This window comes from Pan paniscus, chromosome 6 (genome assembly GCF_029289425.2).
Source record: "Pan paniscus chromosome 6, NHGRI_mPanPan1-v2.0_pri, whole genome shotgun sequence".
Lineage (NCBI taxonomy): Eukaryota > Metazoa > Chordata > Mammalia > Primates > Hominidae > Pan > Pan paniscus.
In genome coordinates, this window is record NC_073255.2 from 21,886,379 (window position 1) to 21,911,609 (window position 25,231).

Consider the following 25,231-nt stretch of genomic DNA (forward strand, 5'->3'; position numbering starts at 1 on the left):
AGAAGTTAAAAACCTTGAAAAAATATTAGACGAATGGCTAACTAGAATAACCAGTGCAGTCTTGTTAACTGTGCTGGTTAACTGCGTTCCAGAGTTTCCGTTCTTGTTTCTTTCTAACACACCAAGCTTATTCACTCCTGGAATTTTGTGCTTCCTCTCTGCTGGTCTATTTATGACTGGCTCTTTATCATTCAGGTCTTCATTTATCATTACTTCAGAGAAGCATTCCAAGACAAGGCTAATTAAAGTGGACAGTGATTATTACTATTGCTCTTCATCAACATTTGTGGTTCTCCTTCTGCCAAGCATGCAGGAGGATTACATTTTCCTACCTCTTTGAAGTTAGTCATGGCCATGTGACTTGCTTTGGTCAATGAAATGTGAGAGCACATATCTGACACTGTTCAGTGGAAGCCATTAAAAGCTGGTATATAATTTACCACATGTCCTTACCTATGTCACTGCAATTGATGACATTCAACAGTGAAGCCTCCCTCATCCTGCGTACCTGAGAGAGGACGTGGAACTAAGCACCACACTGAACTGTGATGGACAAATACTGTATGGGAAAAAATAACTTGGTTTTTAAATACCATTCAGACTTTGGGGTTGCTTATTAGTACAGAATACCTAACACATCCTAATACACAGGTTCCTTCTTCTTTTAATCAATCTCAATACTTTCCTATTTTATTTTATACAGAGCTTTCATTATTACATAAAATCATCTTATTTATTCAGTTATGAGTCCACCTCCACCAGTAGCATGTAGAATCCTGAAGAGCAGGAGCTTTGTCTGTCTTGTTCATTGTTGTATCATCATTGTATGCAATACTGCCTTAAATATTTGTTGAGTAAATGAAAGAAATGAGAGGAAGGTCTCAACACACGCCTCTGGAATCTAGACTAGACAATTTCTTTCCTTTTAAAACAATTGTTCCCAGATTCCAAAATAGCCTTTGGCAGACAAAACTGAGAACATGCTCAGTCAGGTTTCTGATGGCCAAGAGAGGTTAAATATTTTCTCATCAAGATGTAAGAGCTCTTAGCCACTTTAATCATTTGGTCTTTTCTTCCCCCAACACTATGAACATTTTCCCTCTGTGTGGATGGAAAACAACCATGATTTCAATTATTTTATATTTTATAATGTTCTGTTATCTCCAAAGCTTTTTTTTCAAATGAGTAACAATTTAGCAAGGCCTTAAGTATATTTAGTGAATAGACAAGTATATTTTCCCTGACCTTCCAAAGGCAAGATATGGCATTATATTTACAATGTCTAGTCTCTTATGAGACACTCTTCCATGTTGGCACTTGATCATTCTTTCATTATAACTATTATGTCCCAGCTACCCTGTGGTCTGCAGATGTGTATCAATTACAAAGATACTTTGAGTTAATGATTTCTAAAAAGCCTTAAAACAAGTGGAATAGATGTGTTTATTATTGGGTAGTTGATGAATAGTGTTTCTGAGCTAGAGGTAATAGACTTATACCCCATTGCCTCATCTGAAAGAGGCTCAGCACTTGCACCAGATGACAACTATTCTTTGGTCTTAACACATGTTGAGTTAGAGTAACTATTAACAGCTGTATATGTTGGTATGTTCTCAATCAGCATATGCCTTCTCTTGACCAGAATAGATTAGCACAGATGACATTGCTACACATTTGTATCTTCCATTTGGCTCTAAAGCTACTTATTGCATTTTCACATGCCAGGCAAAGGGAAAGCATGGCAAAAACTCTTACGTTGAACTGCAATGTGGCCATTTGTTTGCTTGGCAACTAGTAACATATCAGCATGGATCTATGTGATTTTAGATCATCCATACCCTTGGGTTTACCATCACACGGCTCAACTTCATGAGCTCAGTTGTTACAGAAAAAAATTACTTCTGATTCTTTTGTGTTTTGATGTTGTATAACATTCTGGAACTCCTTGCCCTTAAATGAACTCTTCATGGTCCTCTCAAACATGCTTCATATTTGTTTCTTTTCCCCTATTGCACTTTTAATTTATTTTGACATTTTGTTTTTATATGTTTTACTGTATATCAGGAGTTTTCCATGTTTCCTTGATTACTAAATGGAAACAGGGTAGTAATTGAATTTGGAGCATGGAATTATTTTCTCCCATCATTAAATTACTCTGGCATCCAAAATAGTTCAAGTAATTTGAAGAGCATTACATATCAGATAAATCTGAAAAAATTCACAGTGATATTTTTCTAGTTTTGATATGTGGAGCAAAGAAGACTTTGTGGTATATAGGACTTTGGAGTCAGACAGGCTCATGTTTGAAAACTAGCACATTTACTGACTATGGGCTTAAGAGAGTTATTTAATACTTTGGGGCTTAATTTCCTCATCTGTTAAATTGGGAAAAAATATTTCCAATCTCATAGGGTCGAGGTGAGGATTAAATCAGATAATGCATTTTAAATCCAGGGCCTGGCTCATAGTGAGTACTAAACAAATGGCAACTATTATCTTGCCGAGAGTAATGGCACATACCTAAAAGATTAGTGTTCCAGAGATTGTGATTTCATCAATGCTGTAACTAAAACTGTGTATATGACGTGTGCTATCCTAGCAAGATTCCAATGCATAGGTAAATCAAATTCATTCTAAAGAAATAAGGAATAATGCCAATAGATATTTATTATTAAAATCATAACAGTAGAGAACTTTATTTGATACCTATAGTTAAGGAAACATTTGTACATACATGTTTTTATGCAATCCATGAAAGTCATCTGTTTATTGGGCAGAAAAATCATTCCAGACAGAGGGAACAGCTAATGCCAACGTTTGAAGGGAAACCATGCCTGGCATGTTCAAACAACAGCCAGGAGGCCCATGGGGTCAGAGCAAAGAAGGGAAGAGAAGTAGAAGATAATGCTGAGAGAAGAAACCCAGGGCTAGATTACGTAGGTCATGGTTCGGACCTTGACTTTGTTTTTAGTGAAATGGTGGGTCTTTGCAGGGAGTGAGGCATGACATGATTCCATTTATGTTTTATGGAGTGGCAAAAGTCACTCTGGCTGCTGGTTTTAGAACAGATTGTAAGGGAGATGTAAGGGTAGAAGCAGGAACACCAGCTAAGAGGCAAACATAACCCAGTCTTGAAGTGGTCAAACTGTGGCTCTGTTTTGAAGGTAGTAGTGACAGGATTTCCTGGCAGACTGGATGTGCAGCTATGAGAGAAAGCAAGAGTCAGGACAGCCCTAAGGCTTTTGGCCTAAACAAATGCAGGATGGAATCGCCATTCTTCAGGTAAATTGGAACAAGTGTCAAGGGATGCATTAGGAGTTTAACTCAAAGCACATCAAAGAAAGAATAAATTAATCAATTATATATTCATAGAATGAACCAGAGCACTGAAAATAAATGAAGAAGCAATAGATCTCATGGACGAATACTAAAAACACAGCATCGTGCCAAAGAAGTCAGATACAGAAGAATATATACTACCAGTTTCCAATTTTGTAAAATTTACAACTAGGAAAAAAATTACCTTGTTTAGAGATGCATATTCAAATAGCCAAAGAATAAAGTAATGCAAGGCTATGATTCCCATCATATTTAATAGAGCAGTTATCTGTAAGGTGAGGATGAAGGAATGAACATACTGTTGAATGCTGAGGCAGGTAGGATGATGGTTATATGAATATTTGTCTGATGATTTTTCACTTTATGCATTTTAATGTCCCTGTGTTCTATTTAGCAACAACAACAAAAGCTTTAGAAATGCTATGCAGCTTTCAAGACCTACTCCTCCATGAAATTTGTTCTGATCACCCCGTTCTGTGAGCTTTATTTCTATTCTAAAGATAGAATCATTATTAACTGTATAGGTCAATTGATTAAACATTACCTTATAACATTGCTTCAGTGGTTATCTTGAAATATTAGGAAACTATTTAGTAGTGGTTCAAATAATGTTTTATTATAGATCATCCTTCCATCCAGCTCTTGAACCCCATGGCAAAAAACCCAATTTTTTGTTCACAATAGTAACTTGATGTCTGGTAACTAACACATAATTATAGATTGCAGATCTAGGGAATACATTATTCAAGTATTTATTTTTGAAAAGTTCTAATAGTATCACACCATGAAGGGCAATATTGTGCCCTGGAAAGAATATTAGAATTAAGGTAAAGAAGTCTGAGTACTCCTTCTCTTGCTAGATGTTTGCTTAACCAAGCTATTTAACTTTTCCAAATATTGAGTTCTTTGTGTGTTAAGTGTGGTAATTGGGCTAAATTCTACTTTTCGGTTGTAATATTCTATGAATCTTTGAAATACTATATTATAAAAGGATGCAAGAATCAAGGTTCAGAATCTGTTAAACAAATCATGTCAAAAAGTACAGAGATTATAAGGGCCAATTTTGGAAAACAACAGACCTGGTATTTTTTGAACAGGTAAAAATAATTTTTTTAATTGAAGGAAAGCTCAATATATTTCAAGTAAAAAGACACATAGAAAATAGAGGGGAAAAAATGGTGATATAAGCTACACAATGATAAACCACTTTTTATTTTTTTTTTTCCAAGAAGAAATGAGGAGATGAGTCACCAACTGACTCTGTGACCAAAAAGTCATAGAGGAAATTCAGAAACAGAAGCTGGATTAGGGGAACTGAAACAATCATCAAAGAAATAAAGTATGCATATTTATTTTTCATGGGATAGAACATTGTGTACTTAGTTGCCCCAATTTTGCTGTTTTATTTTATGGGTTTATTTGGGGAAAAATAGCCTATTCAAATTTAGGTGGAAATTATTAGTGATAATTGATAAATAATTTGAATAGTCATTAAATTGTAATCTCTTAAGAGATAGAGAATTTAAAGCTTGTTTATTCCTGATACCCAGTTATTAAATGTATTTGAAACTGTTTCTATACCTGCTCATTGATCAGTCACTAAGCCTATTACTGAACACCTCCAATAACAGAGGTCTTAGTATCTTCTGTTGCTGCAGTTTTAAAGACTTACTGTATTTTCACACAGAGGGCTACTTTATATGGAGAGATTATTTTACAGCTGTCCTTAAATAGTATCTTTTTTTTTTTTTTTTGGTTGGTTTAACTTCACAATATGTATGCCTGATTTTCCTCCATTTTATTTACTGTTGCCAACGATACTTTTAAGGATTACTACTTACTGAGAGTGAGATTACATGCTTATATTTCATGATTTGGGGGACCAATACTCTAAATCCCATATGGTGGGCTCACAGAAAGAATAACTATCTATCTGATTGCCACCGGAGCATTATATCTTATATTAGTTGACTGAATACAGTTTGACTAGATCATGGCAAACTTGCTTGTCTGTTGGTTCCCTACACATATGGACCCTTTTATATTCAAGGACAAAATGAAGTCACCAAAAGACAAAATTAAAGTATTTTAGAATATGGCTGGGCATGGTGGCTCACACCTGTAATCCCAGCACTTTGGGAGGCCGAGGCAGCCGATCACCTGAGGTCAGGACTTCGAGACCAGCCTGGCCAACATGGTGAAACCCTATCTCTACTAAAAATATGAAATTTAGATGTGTTGGCATGCGCCTGTAATCCCAGCTACTTGGGAGGCTGAGGCAGGAGAACCGCTTAAACTCAGGAGGTGGAGGTTGCATTGAGCTGAGATCGTGCCACTGCACTCTAGCCTGGGCAACAGAGCAAGACTCCATCTCAAAAAAAAAAAAAATTCAGAAGACATAGTTAATTTCAGTTACTTCCTCTTTCTGTTTTTTTACCTTCTTCATTGTAGAGCGTTTCTCCTTAAATCTGAAAATGAATACTCTGAAAAATTACAACTTTACATGTTTTGCTATAGGAACAAGATCAATATTTACTCAGATAAAATTTACTACTATTCTGTTTGTAAATAAGAACTTGAAGAAATGGATCCAAGTTATGTGGTTACTTATATAGAATGATTAAAAACAAAAGGGAACTGGATAATTCTATTAAATTTATGGAAACGTAGGACCAGAAGGTTAAGTGTGAATGCACTATGTGCTCTAGGTTATGTTGAATCTGACACCTTAATCCTGACACCAGCAGTGAAGTCCTTGCCTTAGGGCCTTAAGGGTGTCCCAGCATTCAATGCACTCAATGCGTTTTACTTAAGCCATGCAATAATGAGGCATCCTCATATTTTCTTTGAGCTTTCAATCAAATGATAAGTAGAGTTTTAGTGAAGATTCTCATAATGTGTTCATTTCTTGCTATGATAACTTTTCTTTATAAGAAATACGATCTTACATTCTCTCCCAACTGAAGCTTTTGACTGTGTCATCTTCAATAAAGCAATTCATTCTATATCATATGTAGAATGCTCATGTTTTTTCTATCATTTATTATGTTAAGCATGAACTTGAATGAAATGAGCAATTTTTGTAGGCACAAAAGAGGCGTGCTGTTTTTGGAGAGTTTGACAGCTTCCCACCCAGAGGTACCTTTTAACGTGACGGTGGGCTGGAGTGCCCTCCTCTAGGGAGTGATATTAGCAGCATGTCCTTAAAAGCATGCCTATCACCTTTTTATTGCCTGAAGAGGTCTTCAAACCTTGGCCTTCTGCAGATCTGACCATTCACCTTCATCTTTTTAATTTCCTCATTATGTAGGTCAGTGAATAGAAGTACTCTGTTTCAAGCAGGAAATCTCAGGACACGTAGTGTAGAACCAAGAAATTTGTTACTATCTGATTTATTAAGTCTATCACATAAATCACAATACTGATAACCTAAAACATAAATGTTGTTGTCTGTGTGTTGCAAAAATTTTGGTCAACTTAATATTTAAGAGGCATTTTTTTCTGCTGCTTGATTATTTTGTTTACTAAATATGCGTCACCTTTATAGCTTTTTTATTTTGTTTTGTTTTATTTCTTTATTTTTTTAGACGGAGTCTTGCTCTGTTGCCTAGGCTGGAGTGCAGTGGCGCGATCTCGGCTCACTGCAACCTCCACCTCCCGGGTTCAAGCAATTCTCCTCCCAAGTAGCTGGGACTACAGGCATGCACCAACATGCTCAGCTAACTTTTGTATTTTTAGTACAGATGGGGTTTCACCATGTTGGCCAGGCTGGTCTCAAACTCCTGACCTCAAACAATCCACCTGCCTCGGCCTCCCAAAGTGCTGGGATTACAGGTGTGAGCCACCGTGCCTAGCCTATAGCTAACATAGGTAAAGCACCCATCTAATTTCCACTTTAACTTCTAAAAGAATAGAATAAACTAGTAAACTGTATAGTATGTAAAAAGGTGATAGGTGCAATGGGAAAAGGTAAACAGACAAGAGAGTCAGAGCACTCTAGAAGGTGGGGAGGAATGTTAAAGTACTTGTAAATAGCCATCAGGAAAGGCCCAATTGTAGCTTGATGATTAAATGCATCAAATGTAACTAATACTGAGTTATTCCTAGTAGAACATCAGGGTGTGTGTTTGTTCCTGTGTAAAAGCTGTTACTCATAGACTCTGGTCAGGTGCATAAAAAGGCTGCACTTGTCTAGGAGAGCACTCAATATTTCCTTAACAGGTAGATGTCAAATGACTCTTGGTTATTCATCAATTTCATACTAGCCAATACGGAAGTTGAATCAGAAGTACTACATTTTAGTAAACTGAACTAACTTCACTTTTATCACGGTGGCAGCTAACTTTCTTCTTCTGCAGATGACGATAGTGAGATAAAATACCTAAAATCGAAGAGCAGATGGAGGTTAAGAAAGTACATCATCATTGCTTAAAAAGTGAAAATTTCATAATTAAGCTGTATTATTGAAAATTAATATTTTTTAAAAACAGAAAGTTCAGCCACTTAAAACCCTAATTCAGTGTTTTACTTGCATATTTGAGCAAATAATCATGCTGTTTTATTTTATAGAAGACATTTCATAAACCTCATTTTTTTCATTTCTGCTATGCAACTTCAAAAAAGAAGCCAGAAGATTACCTAGCTGAATCTAAACCAATAAAATGTTTCAACACATCACATCTCACATCCATAAAAATACCCATTTTTAATTTTTTGTCTCAGTCACTTGAAAAGCCAACAGAAATGGGGCTGTTTATGTTCAAGATAAAGCAAACTAATCTTTATAACATGAACGTATCAAATACATTTTGAAATTTAAGTGGACATTCCTGGAACAGATTAGTTCACAGATGGATTTATTTAGGTCAATGTCCCTCACACTCTTTCTGAAAGCAGAGCCAACATCCAGAGAGTAGGACACAAATATTAATGAAAACTCACTTTACTTGCCCTTAGTTGAATGATGTTCCCTAAATCAGCTCACATTTGAAGCAGTCCAGTTAACTCCTCCTGAATGTAGCTCTGCTTTGGTTTATAGTGAAGGGCAGTATTATTTGAAATTGTTTTAAAAGCTTTTAGCCTTTAGCCTTACTGCAACTCACTTCAGTAGTACACGGAAGTGAAGATCTGAGGAGGTAGCAGACACAGTTATTTGCTCACTCTCTACCCACTCATCCAGGCTTTCTTCTTTGCTCATGGAGCCCCAAATTCATTCAAGTATTTACCTCTTCAAGAGCTGGGCCCTTTCCTTCATTTTAAGAGGAAATTCTGATTAGTCTAATATTTAAAGAAATTCATTTCTCCTTAACATTAATTCGTTTAAGTGGTCAAATTCTGGTCAAGTTATTAGGAGCTTCTGCGAGTGTTGTCTTTCTTTTGAAAGGGACTTTCTGGCTCTCTCTTTCTGGTCATTGTCTTCTCAGGATATGCTGCCTAGAACTGCTGCAGCTATCACGTGACCATAAGGTTTTACTTTAGGATGAAGCCAGCACCAAGAATGGCAAAGCAGAGATGAAAAGGACCTACTCTGATAATATTCTTTAGCTACTGACTTAATTAAGCCTACTTCTGGACTTATTGTTCATTCATTCATCAAATATTCACTGAGGGCTTGCTATGAACCAAGAAATGTTCTAAGTGCTGGGGGTATAGCTTTAAAAAATAGAAAAAAAATCTCTGTGCAATGAAGCTAATATTCAAGTAGAGGGAGCTAGACATTAAATAGAATAAATAAGATATATATGTATATATATAGTTGTTAAAGTGATTAATGCAATAAAAAAATAAGATGTGTAAGTGTAAGAGGCACTGGAGTTGTACATAGAGTCATCAGGGAAGGTCTTAGTTTGAAGGTACCATTTTATCAAAGACAGAAAGATGTGAGAGAATTAAATTCTCTAGTGAGTATCCGTCCCCTGTTATTTGCTCAGTGCACACTTACTGACATTGATGTCATGGGTAAGTTACTCAGTTTTCATAGAAACTAATAACTCCCTGCTTCTCCATACATGTGTATTTGTGTATTTGCATTTCTTGACATTTGCTATCATGCCCAATTCAAATGACTTGGGCAAGTGGATTATCTATGCCCGTGTGCTGGGACAAACTTTTTGCTTTCCTCCATTTCTGAATCAACTTCTTGCTACTTCTGGCCATTCAAGTTCTAATAAGGAGAAGAGAGAAGGCATTTGCAGGAGGACATTGGAATGAGTTTTATTTTACCTATACCACTTTCCTCATAGTAACAATAGCTAACATTTATTAAGCACTTACCATTCTCTGGATAATATTCCAAGCCCTTTGAGTTTATTTTCTGTAATTCACTTAGCAGTCTTATGGAGGTTTATATTAGTATTGTTACCATTTTTTCGTATTGGAAAACCAAGGGCAAAAAGGTTAACTTTGCAAAGGTCACAGAGCAAAAGGTGAGCGTTGACTCACAGCAAGGGGTTGGATTTCAGAGCCCCAGAAATTAGACATAAGATAAATATTTGTACTTTTCAGATGAATGTTAATAACTTTTATAGAGCTTATGAAAAAAATGATCATATTCACTGAGGTATGAAAAAACCAGTGCAACTCATGAAAACCCAATAGTCCTTTAGCACAGTGAATACCTAGGCCATTTTTAAAGGTAGTTGTGTTACAACTGGATACAAATATGCAGTCATAAGTTTAGTAAACACATATTATAATAAAATTGCTTACTAATCTTTATTCTTCCAAATTTATATCCCGTGAAAGTTAAGGAGAACTAATAATATTGAATCAGTTGGCAGCTAAATTACATACCCTATGTATTTTCCTGTAATCTATTAAGAGGGATCATTGCAACCACAAAACTGTAAACATGTTTACATTTAATCCCCAATCTATTTCTAAACTTCTGAAAAAAATAAGCATCTGTAGTAAAAGTTTCCAAGAAAAACTCAGTGATTAGGTCATATCTGATAATGACTCTGGAGAAGGGAAGGAAAGAATGGTTTCTGGAGAAGAAACTTCAGATAGGAGAGAGGACAAGGAGAATTGAACTTCTATTCTGGTTGGAGGGACGGCTAGGAGTAGAAGCAAAAAAATGTGTGAATGAGCTCTAGGATATGATAAAATATTTTCCAAAGGGTATGCAAGATATTAATCCCCAGGGTATTAACAGGCTTTTGGTTAATAACCAAATAAAAATTTAGTTAAAAAATAATTTTGTGCAGACCCAAAGTATCAGATCTTTAATGCACTAATTTGTATTATGAAATTTCACTTGAGGGAACATTTTACACTATGTTTTCTAAAGTTATTTATCCAAGGAGAAATTGCCCCTCCCCTGCTTCCTTCTATAGGGAATCTTACAGGACTAGGATTCCATAGTAGACATGTTAAGAAACACTGAAGAGTGACAGAAATATCTGAGCATAGCTGAACATTTTATTGTGTGCCTTAGAGAGTTCTCCAGAAACTAAGAAAAGATGGCTGCTGTGGAAAAAGGAGAAATAAGCTGAATCATCCCCATGCATGATCCTAGCACTGGGACTAGAATCTTCTTTAGAAGGTCAGCTTCATTAGAGAGGCTCCTTGCTGGCAAGGTGGTGTTGCCAAGTAGCCAGGCTCTTAGGAATCACCTAAAGTTCCCAGGCAATGGTTGAGTCCTTATAACTAGCAACTGGATCATTAAAACTTCTGTGTAGAAAGTAAGTAGAGAATATTTCAAATATATAAGTGAGGGCTTAATATTTTCCTATTAAATACTTCATTTTATGTTGTCATGACCTGTTTGTCCATGAGTTTTCTCACGCCCCATGTGCTCTAAGCAATGCTTTGCCAGTTAACATTTTAGCTATGAAATGAGCCTCCTTGGCATGCCAGTAGAGTTCTGCACAGATTTCAGATCTTGTGTTAATGCTAGCCACCAGCCAGGCAATGTAGAATTGAGTACATGTGGCTGTACATTTGTACCAATATTCTTTTAGTCCAGATTTTCTCCTTTTTATGTATCGCAGTCCTCTTTATAAATATCACTTCCACTTTGAAAAAATTGGTCAATATTTTGCATCCTTTTCTCAGTGATACTGAGAGATAGGACTAGCTGGATTTTCTAGGCTAAGAATTCCTAAGCCTAGCTGGGGAAGGTGACTGCACCCACCTTTAAACACGGGGCTTGTAACTCAGCTCACACCCGACCAATCAGGTAGTAAAGAGGGCTCACTAAAATACCAATTAGGCTAAATGCAGGAGGTAAAGAAATAATCAAATCATCTGTCATCTGAAAGCACAGGGGGAGGGACAATGATTGGGATATAAACCCCGGGCATTCGAGCCAGGAGTGGGCAACCCCCTTTGGGTCCCCTCCCACTGTATGGGAGCTCTGTTTTCATTCTATTAAATCTTGCAACTGCACACTCTTCTGGTCCGTGTTTGTTCTGCCTCAAGCTGAGCTTTCGCTCACCGTCCACCACTGCTGTTCGCTGCCCTCCACCCCTCCAGATTGGGCAGGGTGTCCGTTGCGTTTCTGATGCAGCGAGGCAGCCGCTGTGGCTCCCGTTAGGACTAGAGGCTCACCATTGTTCCTGCGCAGCTAAGTCCTTGGGTTCGTCCCAACTGAGCTGAACACTAGTTGCTGGGTTCCACGGTTCTCTTCTGTGATCCATGGCTTCTAATAGAGCTATAACACTCACCACATGGCCCAAGGTTCCATTCCTTGGAATCCGTGAGGCCAAGAACCCCAGATCAGGGAACAAAAGGCTTGCTGCCATCTTGGGAGTGGCCGCCACCATCTTGGGAGTGCTAAGAACGAAAACTCACCCGTAACAACATGCTATTATGGAAGTAAGTTTTATTAGCGCAGTAAGTCAGTGGATCAGGGGTTTTGCAGATAAAGTGTTCAGTCATTAAGTAGTAAACTTGGTCTCTGAAGACGGGGATCTGGGGGAAGAAAAGAAGCAAACTTGGTATTTTAAAAATATACATTCCAATTATTTGGAAAGAAAATCTGAGATTTGGAATTATGGAAAATTGATTAAAAATCTCACAGTTGAATGTAAAGCATATACTCTAATACAGATGGATGTCGATACACTTAGTAATGTCTATATATATGGATTTTATTTCTGTATTTTTATCAAGCATGCTAAGTGCATTCATTGATGCCACCTTATAAACATAAGAATAGTTGGCTTCCATATTTAAGACTATTAGTCCAGATGATGGCTGGGTAAGACCCCTCAAGGGAAAAGACTTCCTGAGGTACTTGTTCAGGTATTCTTAAACAGTGGTCAGACTAAAGGAATTGTGTTCAAAATTTTGTATGTGTTTCTGCATTTTCGGATGAGAATGTCTAGGGCTTTGGTGAGAATCTCAGTGCTGGTCTGATACCCAAGAGGGGTAAAGAATCACTGCTTCAGGGCTCCACAAGATATGCTGAGCTGTGGAATCCTCAGGGTATTGTTACTGAGCTGCACCTTCTGGACTGATCATTGTAAAACAGTTTAAAGGACTATTTTATTTTATTTTATTTTATTTATTTATTTGAGATGGAGCCTCGCACTGTCACCCAGGCTGGAGTGCAGTGGTGCGATCTCGGCTCACTGCAAACTCGCCTCCCGGGTTCACGCCATTCTCCTGCCTCAGCCTCCCGAGTAGCTGGGACTACAGGTGCCCGTCACCATGCCCAGCTGATTTTTTGTATTTTTAGTAGAGACAGGGTTTCACCATGTTAGCCAGGATGGTCTCGATCTCCTGACCTCGTGATCTGCCCGCCTTGGCCTCCCAAAGTGCTGGGATGACAGGTGTGAGCCACCATGCCTGGCCAAAAGGACTTATTTTTAGTGTTACTTCATCCATCATTTGATCTCTTAAATTAAAGCAATGCGATTATTTATTATAATTGACTCAGTCAAGTCCACACGTCACCCATTATTTCTGTGTTATTTCCCAGCTGACTTGACTCATGTGTGTGTGTGCACACGTGTGTGTGTTTGCAGCAATAAACCTCTCAATAGACCTTTTGGTGATATCTGACAAACCAGAGTTGTAAGTCCCAAGGCTCTCAGTTTGGGGAAGAAATGCTTCTATTCATGTATCCCTTAGCATTTACAAACTAGAGTTTGTATTTTCCTAACAAATTAAATGAAAGCTTAAGTTCTTAGTTCTAAGATTCTTTGGGGGGAAGGGAATACGGTAAAGGTTTTAGAGTATTTTTAAGACTATCACAATCACTATTTCTCAATTTAAGGATGATTTTGCTTGCAACCCTGAAAAGTACCAAAAAAAGTTTAGATCTGGAATTTTAACATACATGTACATATGCACACACACACATAATCACAAATAAGATTGTTTCCTGCATTTGCACTTAAGCATCTACGATTAGACACATTTATTACAGAAATAGAGTGTGATTCATGATTGAATTATACTAGGTCTCTTTGATTGCTAAGATGAGGAACTGTACAATCTCTTGTTTGGTCAGCTTCAAGAAGAAAATGATTATCTTGAGAAGTCTTCACTAGGCATATTGTAGTATAGAAGGGATCAAAGCAATGAAAGCAATGAATTCAATTTTCTAAAAATAAACACTCTCAAATATTTTCCCAAGCAATTGTCATCTCATGTTTGACTTGGGGGATGGCGTGTTAATTACTAAACTCCAAGTCCCTCCACAATGTTGGGCATGGCATCCTCCTGGCTGCTGATCTGGCTATTTTCATTCAGCATGTGGCTGACACTTTCAGTGATTCTCATCATAAACATTTTGCTGCCTCATCACAAAGGAAGAGTAGAAAACAAAGCAGCACGCAGAGGCTGAAAGGGGTGGGTTTCCTTCATTTGCCTTAGTCAAAACATCACATGACCTTCCTATCCCACCCTCATGATTCATTCTATTAGTCTTCTTAAAGCATGGCATGTTGAGGATTAGTGAGGACCATTTTAATATAGTTAAGTTTGCTTGCAATTAACTACAGGTTGAATATCCCTTATCCAAAGTGCTTCAGATTTAAGATTATTAAAAATAAATTTTGGGATATTTACATTGTACTTACCAGTTGAGTATTTCTCATCCAAAAATCTGGAATCTGAAATGTTCCAGTGGACATTTCCTTTGAACATCATGTTTACCCTCAAAAAGTTTCAGATTTTGGAGCATTTCAGATTTCGGATTTTTGGATTAGGGATACTCAACTTGTACAAAGGGACCGCACTTAAAAGCATATTAGAAAAATAATACAACTCAGGGCATATAGAGTCTCACAGAGTTTCATAAAGCAAAGTTCAGAGCCACATAATAATAGTACGTTGAATTTATAATTTGCTTTTAAAGCAGCTTAATTACACTGAGCCTGAATTGCCTAGTGCATAATCTACATTATATCTAGTAAGCACCATCTGCTAGCATGCTAGCAGTCATCAAAGAGAATCATCAAGACCCACACCACATTCCAGTAGCACTTAATCTACTTAGGTACTTGTTCAGGTATTCTTAAACGGTGGTCCAGACCAAAGGAATTTTATAACATTCCTTGTATAACTCCGGAATTTATAATATTACTGTTGAGAGACTAGAAAATATTGAAAGTTTGTGTGTAAAAGAGAGCTCATTATAATAAAGATACGTATTCACAAGGTAAGGCGGAAAGTGATTCTTTCCATGGATCTTTTATTATGTGACACAATGTACCACAGCAACTAAACTGCTCTTCAGCAGCTCCACCCTCAGCCAGCCTGGACAGAAGGCAGCATGGAGACACACTGGCACAGAGATCAGTGCTCAAGCATTGAACCCAGATCTGTGCCTGTGCAAGACAGGGCAGGCATATCTACTATGGAGGAATGTGATAGTGGGTCACAGAAAATACAGTTTGAGTCATGAGAAGTCACGGGGAGGCTTCCTTATTTCCATTTAGGTTCAGCCTGTAAACCTCTGCCCTGCACACACCCACACAGGTCCCACAGTCTGCAAAGGGATAGTTTGTATTAGACAAAGAGAAGCAAGCATGTCACGGCGTTTATTCGTTGATTACAAATATTTATTTTGTACCTACTTGTTCCAGGTACTCTTCTATGTCTTAAAGAAAGGAATGACAAAAAAGTTCCCATAGAACTTTCACACTTCTCAGAACTTCACATGACTTAACCCATTTACCGCTCATAAAAATCTGTGTGGAAAGTGCAGTCATCCCCATTTTATAGATGAGAAAACAGAAGCCTTGAGAATGTAGCATAACTTGTCAGAAACAGCTTACAGACCCATTTCTTAACCATTTTGCTGCTTTATTTGTGGATCCTTGGAATGGAAAGGTATGCTTGGGAAGAATGGGGACAGGGAATTGAGAAGGTGGAAAAACAGCATTTTCTGCTGAATGTAACAGGCACTGAGCTAGGTGCCACATGAAGATTATCTAATTTTGTTCTGTAACATTTTACAAATGAGGTCAGTTTTCTAAGGATCACAACCAGTTAAGCTGAAGGATCAGGAATTGTTAGATTTGAAGGGCTTGTGATTTTTCCTTTATACTACACTGCCACAAAAGAGAAAAACAAAACCAGAAAATAAACATTCGAAAGCCTATTTTTCAAATTTGTTTCAGTACTTCTTCAACAATCCACGTGTATGTTGTGTGTGTGTGTGTTCATTCAATTGTTTTCTTTATTAAAACCATAATTAATTAGTATCCTTCAGAACTACTATCAGATTTAGTAGCTTAGTGAATGTGTGAATGAAATGAATAGGTATTTCTGGCTTTAAAAAGAATTCTCATTTTATGTCCAACATGTGTGTTGGCCAGATTTTTCACATCCTTTTTTATTTTTGAGAAAAGAAAAAAAATGATGTGGCAACATCATTTGAAAATTTTCACATCCTATTTCACAGAAATTTTCAGTCTTTGAGAGTACAAAACATGAATTTTTAAAAAACAATTAAAAATGGACTAATGGTATGACATAACAATATGTTTTTGTATTTTCAGTTTTTCCCCATGCATCACTGGCACATAGTGACAGATGCAGTCACATAAATGGTAATAATTTCCTTGGCCACATCCCTGCTTGCTGATAGAAGAGCTCAGCTCTCTGGATAGAATCCCTCTGGTTTTCCTGGGAACTCCCTCCCCCAGATTGCCCAACACACACTGATGATGAAGTTGGCTTTCCAGTCCTGGTTCGGCATCTGCTGGGTGCCTCAGTGTCTACCAGACCCCTCCAACCTCATGGCATCTGGGGTACTGGAGCCTTCGTGTGTTAAAACTCCTTAGGTTTCTGCTTCAAATGGGAAAGGCTTCTTTCAGGGCGATCAAAGAAGTGCTGCTCCTCTTCTAAAGTCTTCACTGAGATGTTAGTAAAGGTTCTCTTCTGATTTTTTTCTTCATTTTCCACGTGTCCTATATGAGAGTCCAGCAGGGCTGAAGTAACAGGTAAATCCAAGGAAGAGATGCCATGTTTACTCAGATCTCCTCTCACCTCCAGTAACCAAAGCTTTCCGTTAAGCTCATTATTCCAGACTATCTTTTCCATCAGAAAAAGAATTTTCTGGGGGCCACCCAGTCCCATTGCAAATAGACTTCTGGAGGGTCCACCTTTCCAATTTCCTAAACATGCCCCCAAAAGTCCAGTGTACTCTCAGACTCAAATTGAGATACCTCACAGCACTACCTAATACCTACCGGAAACTAAACGTTACAAACATTATTCTATTTCATCTTTACAACAACTCCATGAAGAAAAAATATCTCTATGAGTCAGTTGGGCTAAGAGAGACTAAGAGACTTGTCTAAGGAAATGGAGAGCAAGGGACAGAAATGAAACATTCATGGCTTCTGAATCCACATTCAAGACTTTCCCCACTGTATCACAGTGTCTTAAGAAAAAGAAAATCTGACAAACAAATTTTAGCTTTTAAAAAAACATTATCCAAAAATTCTCATTCTTGTAAGTCACACAGTGATATTTATGGTAAACGGCATATTCAGGTAACCCAGAAATTCGAAATTCAGACACAGTAGTATTGAGTTATGCTATTAAAACCAATTGTTTTCATTTTCCCTTTTGGATTGTCATTAGTTGCATGTGGTAGATAAGACATCCGATTTAGAAAAAAAAGCATTGATTTGATTGATTCCAACTGTAAATCTTAAACGCATTTTTCAATTTATGGGATCATAGTTGTTCTCCTAGGCCCCTGGGTTATAGTACATAGGCCTCTGGATTTCAGTACAATTTCCTATGCAAACCAGGTTATTTCCTGACAGATTTTAAGACTCAAGATTGGAAAAGATAGAAATTTAAAATATTTCCACTTTCTTCTCAGTGACCAATTAAAATATAAATTGATATAGTAGGATTATTGAATTATATGAGCATTTATGTCTCAATGAAATAACAATCTATAGCACACTACCACTGGAAAAAAAAGACTGTACCTGTCTCCAGTTACACATTGTATATGATATTAACTGTGTCTCTGTGAGTGCTCACATACATAAGCACTCCACATGGTTTAGCAGTCAGACAAATGTTTTATGTGGGTGATCTGAGACTCCATAACATAAACCACTTACTCAAAAAACCTATTGGTATCTCTCTCAATCTGTGCCAGCTGGACAAGCTAATAGTTATATTGAGAGTTTCTCTTCCCTGGTGCTTATCGCCTACACAATAAGCTATTTGACTACCAGAAACTATTTGAGTAGGGAGAGATTGTAGTAGAAATGTTTGCTAAAATGCTAGAGGTCAAAGACATAAGCTTGATTTCAAAATGAGAACTAGCATGTTGTGGATTAAAAGTCTACAAAATATTTTAAAATAAAAAATACACACAGACATATATAAATATATTACCTAGATTTGATAGCAAAACTATAAATACATCTCCTCTTGCCGTTTTCTTTCCTTACCATATGTGCTTTTTAGCCACAGATGCAGGAGTGTTGGAGCTTCTGGACCTGTGGCTAGTGTTTCCATACTTTCCTGTTCTTCCTAGTTTATAGGAATTTCACACTTGTCAACATATATCCGCTCCATAAAGGATGTCTGAAGTACAATCATCTTAAGAGAGGTCTTCTCTCAGAAAGATGTTAAAGCTAGGAGATTTTTGCATATTTTTTATAATAAGTTATAATGATAAAAATAATAAAATTTATAAAGAACTATACAGTTAAAAAATTCACATACATTTTTATATTAATATGACATTTAATATGTCACATTAATTCTTGCAAACTCCATGTTATAGGTTTTGTTGTCCCTATTTAATGAAAGAGCACTATTTCATTCTTTTTTCAAGGTCACAAATGGAAAAAGTGACTCTAGGTCTCATCCTCTTCACTAGATGGTTGTGCAAAGCATGCAAAGTAAACAAGTGTATATTAGACACAAAATGCTTTGAAATGAACAAATATCCAGAATTTTGTTATTACATAGTTTATCTTTCTTTGCTTTATAAAATTCATTCATCACAGTTCAGGGATGGTTTGATAAATGTTGAACTCCTAAACCCCATTTTATGGAAAGAAAATTGACTCTGAGAGAGAAAGTGATTTTCTCATTTTCTGCACTCACAATTAACAATGAAATTCAAATTGGATTCACATACCAAGTGAAGTGTATTTACCTGGACTTCAGACTAGATATACAACATAAAGTGAGAAAAAACGATGAATTGTGCATGATAGGACAAAGGCAGGCAGATTGCATATATTTTCGTAGTTACATAGAGATGCCAGCTAGCCACCCAAATTCAGGACTGCCTGACATAGTGTAACGTTTAGTTGGGAATAGCTGCTGAGTTGGGAATTGCAGTTCCCTTTCCATCTAGTTGAGGCATGAGAGTAGATCTCTCCAATGGTGCCATAAGCAGCAGCATGGTCAATGGTGTGTTTTCTCTAAGTTTTCTTCTCCTTCTCTCAACATAGTGTAAAATGAGGCCCCAAGTGAGGGGAGAGCCCTAAAGTGGAAGTCATGTAGGTCTTTGAATCACCCTGTGAAGAAAAGCAGCCTACTAGGAACACCCAGGTCAGACTGTGGTATAACCGAGAAATAAACTTTTGTTGTAGGCTGTTGAAACTTTGGAGTTAGTATACCAACTAATGTTATTTAACTAATATAAAATTGAACATGTATTTAAGTAAAGAATTAATATCATTAAATGATAGATAAAACTGTACCCTAATTAAGTTTTAAATTATGAAAGAAAATAAAAGTAAATTATTTTTAAAATTGTAAATATTGCATAAGCTAATGCATATATCCCTTTTTTAGAGATGATGGATAAAAGATTACTTTTTACTAGTTGATATAATTTGTGGATGGAACTCTAGTTATATAGGCATTATCTCATTATTTAAGGAAGTGATATATAACAAGGATTCTTTTCTGGTAGCTAATCTAGTTTATAGATGGAACTCGAATTATATAGATACTATTTTATTTTGCTCTGAAATGCACAAACACAACCTTCTGCCAGTACTATGTTATTAACCAGAGAAGTGACCTTTAAGCAAATTGGAATTTGGAGAAATCTTGTCACATTTGAAATAATTAACTAATTGACAAATAAGAAAATGTATATATTTATGGTATACAATGTGATGTTTCAGTATATGTATACATAGTAGAATGATTAAATCAAGCTAATGAACAAGTTAACATATCCATCACATCACATACATATTTTATTTGTGCTGAGAACATTTAAACTCTGCTCTCAACAATTTTTAAGTAACTATGTATTATTATTATAGTCACCATGCTGTACAGTAGATCTCCAGAACTTATTCTTTCTGTGTAATTGAATACTAATTGTACCCTTTAACCAACATCTTTCAATTATCCATCCCACGTTCCAACTCCCAACCCCTAGTAACCATCATTCTACTCTCTGCTTCTCTGAGTTCAATATTTTTAGATTCCACATATACGTGAGATCATGTAATATTTGTCTTTCTGTGCCTGACTTATTTCACTAAGCATGATGCCCTCCAAGTTCATCCACATTGTCACAAGAACAAGATTTCCTTCTTTTTTTTAAGGCTAAATAGTATTCCATCATGCATGTATGTCACAGTTTATTTAGCCATTCATCTGTTGATGGACACTCAGGTTGTTTCCATATATCGGCCATTGTGAATAATGTTGCAGTGAACATGGAAGTGAAGATATCTCTTTGACATATTGATTTTACTTACTTTGGATATATGTGCAGAAGTGGGATTGCTAGATCATACAGTAGCTTTATTGTTAATTTTCTGAGGAACTGCCATATTGCTTCTCATAATGGCTGTACTAATTTATATTCCTACCAACAATGCAAGGATTCCCTTTACATCACATACTTACCAACGTTTATCTTTTTATTTGTAATAAAAGCCACCCTCACAGGTGTAAGGTAATATCTTATTGTGGTTTTAATTTGCATTTCTCTGATGGTTAATGATGTTGAGGACCCTTTCATATACCCATTGGTCTTTTGGATGTCTTCTTTTGAGAAATGTTTATTCAAGTTTTTGCCCATTTTTGAATTGTGTTATTTGTTTTCTTGCTATTTCATTATTTGAGTTCCTTTTATAATTTGGATATTAACCCATATCAGATATACATTTTGCAGATGTTTTCCTCCCCTTTTTGTAGGTCTCTTCACTCTGTTGATTGTTTCCTTAGCTGTGCAGAAGCTTTTTAATGTGATGCAATTCCATTTGCCTATTTTTGCTTTTGTTTCTTGTGCTTTTGGAGTTTCTTATCACAATTTAAAAGGTATCTCATCATCTCTAGTTGTGTGTAGATTCATGTTGGATGCATTTATGTGCACATTCACAATGATGGTGACCAAGAGCCAAGAACAAGAGATAGAGATCTAGTTAAGCATTTTCTATCTGTGAGACTTGAACAACTAACTTTACCTCCCTGAGTCTCAGTTTCCTCATTTGTAATATGAGAACAGTAATATCTAGACTATAAGATTTTTGTGACAGTAAAATGAGATGATACAAATAAAACTATCTTTTTATCTGTAAGTCAAAATTTAAATGTTATTCGTTATTGTTATTTATTGGCATTTGGTATTCATGACAAAAAACAGAAACTCATAGGAAAATTTGGCTTAAATTCAGCAGAAATTCACTTTCTACAGCAATGCCTGAATACATATATATTTTAAAATATTTCTATGTATCGCGGAGCTTTTTTCTGCCTTGCAGTGGGTTAAAGGAAAAGGCAAGTTAGTCATCTGAGATGACCCATACAATGTACTCTTGTAGGTCAAGATGGAGACATGTTAATGGAGAAAAGATATCATTTATTTACAAACATTTCAGTTAACTGAAGAGACTCTACGCATAGTCAACTGAACTCAGAGCTTCCAGAGGTCACTGCGCGTAGGAAAAAAACTAAGTAATCATCAGAATTAATCATACTGACGCCTGTTTGTCTGATATTTTTTAGAATATTGTGGGAAGCTAACAGCAATGAAATTTGGCAAGCAATTTGGAATTTGTGTGTGTGTGTATGTGTGTGTGTTTTATAAAATGTGATCTTTAGATGGTACTTCAGCTTTGGCCCAAATCCCATCCTCTAGAGTCTGGGCAAACCAAGTTTTCAAATACAAGAGATGCCAAACAGCATTTTGTGAAAGGGAAGAGGGTGGTGATATATTTAGTATTTGTGCATGATGTGAAATTTTATAAATTTGTTATCAGTTAGAGAATAACTATACTATAAAGCTCATAAAAGGTGATATTTGATACCAGAATTTAGGTAGAAGAGACGTATTCTCTAAGTAAATTTATAACATGTTTTATTAATTGAACACTTACTTAAGTTTTACTCAGAACGCTTCAGGCAAGACACAATATCTGGGTGTCCCTAAGAAATCAGAAGATAGGGCTCAAGATTATAAGCCATAGACAGCACCACAGAATGTCTATTAAAAATAAATAAAATGTACAGCTTATTAGGAATTGGAACAAATATGGTTAGCCATGGAAATAAAAAATGGTGGTGGTGATACAATGAGTTTTCATTTGGACAGATATTGAAGCTATAATAATGATTGAAGTTTGTTGTATGTCAAGTAAGAAAATGAAGAAGTCTCAAACGTTCCACACATTATGACAATTACTTGGCGTTTGTCTCTATAGGGGCTCTAGAGTTCAGGATTAAAATCCAGTGCTCCATGGAAACAACCGTTTAGAAGAAAAATTTAGGAAATTAAGTGACAGGAGTCTCACAGTGACATTTGTACAGTATATTCCACAGCACTTAGATGACCCTCTGCTTTGAAAATGCAGAAAACACAAAGGGTTTGCTGCTCTTATTCCTAGCCACAGTGGAGTAATGGAAGACTTGGATAGAAGGCAATAGATAACAGCTGCTCAGCTGTCTTGAGTAATTTGAAGTTTAAGTCCTTACTTGTTTCCCTTTGTCTAAATGTTTCTCTTATTATTAGATCCCATTTTTCAATCTTTTAATCATCCTTGTGGCTCTTCTCTAAACTTGCTTCAAATTCTCGAACTTTCTGGTAAATTGTGCAGCTCAGAACTGAACACATTTTTTAAGCCTTCTATAATTAAAGGTTTGTTGTTTTGTTTTGTTAACAGTTATATAGGTGCTCAAATATTTTAAGTATAATTTTTTAAAGTTTCTCTTGAAAGCAGGAAGTTATAGCATTTTAACAGTAACCCAATGCAAATACATGGAAGTTTAGTTTTATTTACCCTTGGGCACGATAATGACATACTATTATTTCCCCAATTATATTAAGCCAGTGGTAGCTTGATTTGGATAGTGACATATTCAGACATACTCAAAGACTGTTTACTAGCCTTTTGTAGTATAATAAACTGGCCTTTCTAAAAAGGTTTTTATACAGTTAGGTTGATTGAACAATGTTTTTAGAAGTAAAAACAGACATTAGAATTTACTAGTGGAAACAAATAGCATAGTTGTCATCTCTAATTCAGTTTGAATGACTGACTTCTATTGAAGGTGTTCTCATGAGCAATGATGCATCCTACTAGTGTATATAAATAGATGATTCAGTTCTTTGGGGCATATTTTTCAGAGCTCAAAAGTATTCAATTTCTAAATTACACTATATGTTCACCATAAATGCACAAATTTATTCCTTGACTTTAAAGCCTGACATTTTAAGCTTTGTATGAAATACTGTTGCCTTGAGGGAAAGGAAGGACAGAAATGGGTAGAGGTCAGGATAAATTTTATATGTAGTTTTAGAATTATTTGTCAATGCTAGCCTCTATACCTTCTTACTGTAAAATATTATTTATTTCCCAGAATAAAAGATACTTCTAGAAGGAGATCCCTTTGCATCTTGTAATAATGTACACTTAGAATATATTCTTTTTAATTTTTTTTAAAGACTAGCACAGTTGTATATTTTAATTAAAGGTACTCCAATTCAGATCTACCTATGCTTATGGCACATGAATATATCTAGAGGACAGAAAATGAACTTTTAAAACTATTTGATAGATTAGGCAGTAATTATAATCACTGGACTAATCTTGATGTGTTGTTGAAACTTCAGATAACTATTTTTGTGGGATTTGCTGAGTAAAATAAAAGATCTGAGCATGTTGAATTATACTTTAAATTTCAAAGCTTTTTAAGATAAGAGAAATTCTGAGGTTGGCATGTCCCAAATAATGAGGTTTGGTGATACCTGTCAAGGCTATGGAGCTCCTGAAGACCAGTTACAATATAGATTTTCACTACTGCTTCTCTATAATGAATAGTTCTGCTCCCTTCCAAATTTATATTTCACATCACATTTGTTTAACAACTGTTTAAGTGAATCTGGTTTGAGTATGTCTGTTAGATCCAGTTCTTATTAGAACAATGCCTGACATCTTAGACTAGCATGAGAAAAAAAGGAAAAAAGAACAACGCCTGACAGTTGTTTAGAAACTAAATTCAAAGTATTGAAAAGAAAAGAATTGTTCACACAGTTATTCACTGACATGATATTGCTTATTGATGACGTCATGGGCTATATAGTTTCATGATCAAGCATTCCGTCAATGCCAAAAGAAGAAAAATAATATTTTTTTCAGACTTATAGAAAACCTTGAGTTGATATCACTGATTCAGTGTGTTTTTATGAAGATAAATTTCTTGATCTGTCATGTGGCAAATTCAGGATTAGAAATTCAGCGATTTACTATTAGGTTATATTAAATGCTTTTTAGGAAGATTTCAAATAAAAATGAGATTTTAAAAACATGACAGTTGTTCTTTTGCTGTTGTTTTTAGAGCAAATATTTTTTCTATTTTGTTGATTTGGATTAGGTTAATAGATACAGAAAAACAGCAAGAAAAACTAGAACTTCTGTTATTTGAGAGGAAAAGCAAATTCCTACATCCTTCTGTCTTCAAGTGCTGTCAATCTTCCTTTGAAATATGGGCATAGTAGTTTCTCCCATTTCTGCTTCCAGATTTAGACTCTTTTAATCCCTCATGCAGTGTGTCATAATGACTTCCTAATTGTCCTCCCTCCTTTAATGGCTGGCCAGTAATCTTGTGAACCACCTATGCAAGTTTTGCTTTTTCAAAAAAAAATTAAAATCAATGCTCTTCATTGCATTCATCTATTCATTTCTATAATTTTGTTATTTCAATAATGTTATATAAGTGGAATCATATACTGTGTACATTTTTAGGATTTTTTTCACTCATAATTCTCTGAAGGTTTATTCAAGGTGTTGCATGTATTAACAGTTTATTCTTGGCTATTACAGAGTAGTATTTCACAGAGTTTGTTTAACCATTCCAATTGAAGGGCATCTGAGTTGTTTTCCATTTGAAACTATTACAAATAATGCTATTATGAACATTTATGTACGAGTTTCTATGTGAACATAATTTTCATTTCTCTGGGATAAGTGCTCAGAGGTGC

At 35.9% G+C, this 25,231-nt stretch overlaps 1 long non-coding RNA gene across 1 annotated transcript in view; it reads right to left on the minus strand.

Moving 5' to 3' along the window:
* Positions 1-11,853: 11,853 nt before the first annotated feature.
* Positions 11,854-25,231, minus strand: part of LOC129398399 (uncharacterized) — a 232,678-nt gene continuing 219,300 nt past the window's right edge. Inside the window, exon 4 of the long non-coding RNA XR_010112723.1 lies at positions 11,854-12,252. This is a non-coding gene — a long non-coding RNA (uncharacterized LOC129398399). The remainder of the gene's footprint in view (positions 12,253-25,231) is intronic.